A 3,238-nucleotide genomic window follows, 5' to 3' on the forward strand; every position below is an offset into this window, starting at 1 on the left:
ATGCCTTAGTTCAGTGTACTCTATAAAGCAGAACTGTAAATAAATTCCTGTGAAGCATCTAAAAACAGACATACCACTGCCATGAACCTCCCACGGCCATATTTGAGACACAGTACTCTCTCCAGTTAGGGAATGCTCCACCACAGCTACATCAATGGTTGTTGCCGATTCTAGTACAAGATCATTGTATTTCTGTATCTCCTGAAGAAGGAGTTTTTGTCTTCTGCCAGCTTCCTTCGAAGGCGATGGCTGAAACTTGCTGCTGTCTAGAAAGACATGAAGTACAGAGGCAGAGGTTTTTGACAGAACTCTTCAACGAGAAAAAAATTATAGCACCAAAAAATTGAAAAGCAAAGCTGCAGTTATTGAAGTATGTGAAAATCATAATGTAGACTGACATGGGAAACAAATTGTTCAGTGTGTAACATTTTGGGGGAATCTATTTGCAGGAATAACTAACACACACACTTTTCATGATTGCCTGAAAATAATAATTGTGCATTAATTAATTTAGAATGGGCAGTTTTGTATCTAAATACGTTCCCCTTCCACGGAGGCCGCTATGTTGCACCTCCACGTTCCTACAGTAGCCACACTACGGACAAACAAACACTGGGTTTAGATAGTACCTCTCACATTTTCTCGTCGGCTACCGTAGCTTGGAAAGATAGAGGTGAGGGAAGCTGGTTGCAATCGTCAAACCTCACTGATAGATACCACTAAATCCTACAGACTGGTCATTTAAAGAACAGAATTCAATGATTGAGCTGAACTGTGCTACTACATTATTTGCTAATTCCATGTTGGTGGAGTAGGATGCATACAGTAGCCTGAATTTATCAACCTATTATATTATATAGTTATACCATTCTGACGGTAGAGGGTTCGCTTCCGGTGCCTCACACTAAGGTAGAGCCCCTCAATTGATTGCTGCATTCCTCTGTGTGTTGTGCCTTGACTGGCACGAGATGTATCAGGTGTCTCTGTAGCAGATATAGTGAAAGCAAATTTACTGTTAAAACAACACAGAACCGTTTCTCTGTTTGAATTTTATGTAAAACCTTTTAATCCAACTTATTTAAACTTTGTATGTGCACTTCCTGCAGGGAACTGGAATATACTAATAAACCTGACATAAATGTGGCATCACATTAGATTGTAACGAATCCCGCCTCTTCGGCTCAACCCATTCCCTCGAGTTCCCACACTCGTTCAGTTTCCCGAGCTTTCACGCTCGCTCGCATTCTCCCCTCGGGCACTCATGCCCGCTCCCTATCGCCAGAGTATTAGACACTTCCGCACTCGCCTCTCTCAGCCCCTCATTGCACACACCTGCCACAGTCCTAATCACCTGTCATTCGTTTCACCTGCACCGCTGCTTTGTTTTACTATATCTACCACTACACATTAATTTCTCATTTGTTGGTTATCGTATAGTTTACCCCTGCACTTTGCCAGCGACTAGTGATCCCCTAGTTTTTCCCTGTCTTTTCTACTTGTTAGATTACCTCGTCTATACATTTGATTACCCGGCTTGACCCCTTGCTTCCCTTGACCACTCTATTTGTAGATTTGCCCTTCTGTATCATCCTGATTACCCGGCTCTCGACCCTACGCTTTCCTCGACCATTCTCCCTCTGGATTTTCCTTAATGTACCTTTGCCTGCTCTTATACAAATAAAAGCAGTTTTGATTTACATTGTGACTGTCTCATCTTGTGTGTGTGAGTGCGGGTTACATAGATGATGATCCGCCTACTATTTTTTGCTGCTCTTTAATATCAAACTTTAGATTGTAGAAAGGGATGTTTGTTTTTTCTTTTGCTTACCACCAGCTGCCCATTCCTTTACATCAGATAGCCACTGTGACACCACTTCATCTGTGCAATCTAGCTCTGTTTTTAGGTCAGCTAGCCTTGCAGTCTCATCATGGAGTCTCTGAAAAGTCTGATGAACAGTGTTATACAATAATCAGGATTAAAACTTTGTATGATTAACAACAGGCCAAGCAAACACAACAAAAGGACACACAAAACAATTAATATGAGACTTACCTTCATATATCTTGTGGAAAGTGCCTGATGTAAAGAGAGATTTTTTCTCATTCCACCCTATTGCATGCAATGTAAGCATGTCCACCCGTGCTGTTGAAAGCAAATAATGAGGTTATGATGATCAATCTAAAAAAAGTATACACGAATATTGCAAACTCGGATCACCTGCTTTGGACATATATTTGGTTGTCAGGGCACAACGTGAGAGGTAACTGTTCACTTGCTCCACCTCCTCACCAGCGGTTGTCCCTGCTCCTTCCTGGTTCCTGCCACTCCAATTAATCTGTTGGTAAAGGGTGGAAGAAATTCAATTTAATTTTATTTATATAGCCCAATATCACAAACCACAATTTGCATCAAAGGTCATTACATTCCATGCAAGAAATGGTTATGCAAAAAAAGACAAGATAATATAGTGTAGCTTAACTTATATTTCATATTATTAATGTGCTTGTAAATATTACAAATGTACATATGATGCCAAAATATTATACACACCTCACACTTAGTAGCATGGGCTCGAGCATGCATCACACTTAGAAAGGGTTTCATAGTGGTCAGTTCCTGAAGAGCAGGAAGGACACTAGCAACTTTCTCCAGGTATGGCCAGTATTTGCATGCCACGTCCATTGCAAAGAATTGTGCCTTGGCTGGCATGAGCTCCCTTTGAAGGTACAGAGGGTAGGCAAATATCTCCCCCTGTACATATTAAGGGCTTTCAAAAGGAACCCATGGCGACACACAGCAACCTCCATCCCCTCTTCATCCAATTTTGAAGCCCTCCTTGAAGTTTCCCTCGCTGCTGTCCAATGGGAGTCCCCACATGTGCCTCTTCCCTGTGTCTATGACACACAAAACAAACATGACAAATCAAATAAAAGCAATGGTGTCATTCAATATATGGCATTTATTCTCTCAATTTGATTTTAAAGTTGGTAGGCAGAAGTAGTTGAAGTGGGGGTTATGTTTATTATTGTAACAACTATTTTGTCAACTTGCATTTTTCACTGCTTTCTGTATGGTGTCTACAAATCTAGACACCGCACTGTCTTCAGCCACAAAGAGCCCCTCAAAAAGCCAGGATCATCAGAGCTGAGGAAGAAAGAAAAATAGAAAATCCATTCATGAAATATATGAAGTAAGAAAATAAATCAATAAAAAGACTGGAAGAAAGATCACCTTCCG

At 40.9% G+C, this 3,238-nt stretch overlaps 1 long non-coding RNA gene across 1 annotated transcript; it reads right to left on the minus strand.

Moving 5' to 3' along the window:
• Window positions 1-254: 254 nt before the first annotated feature.
• On the minus strand, window positions 255-2,889 carry LOC127662089 (uncharacterized). Its single transcript, XR_007972849.1, has 6 exons — window positions 2,552-2,889; window positions 2,219-2,336; window positions 2,054-2,143; window positions 1,829-1,946; window positions 867-983; window positions 255-266 (listed from the first exon to the last, which is right to left on the minus strand). It is a non-coding gene; the product is annotated as an uncharacterized LOC127662089 (long non-coding RNA).
• Window positions 2,890-3,238: the final 349 nt, after the last annotated feature.

Source organism: Xyrauchen texanus, chromosome 22 (assembly GCF_025860055.1).
Source record: "Xyrauchen texanus isolate HMW12.3.18 chromosome 22, RBS_HiC_50CHRs, whole genome shotgun sequence".
NCBI lineage: Eukaryota > Metazoa > Chordata > Actinopteri > Cypriniformes > Catostomidae > Xyrauchen > Xyrauchen texanus.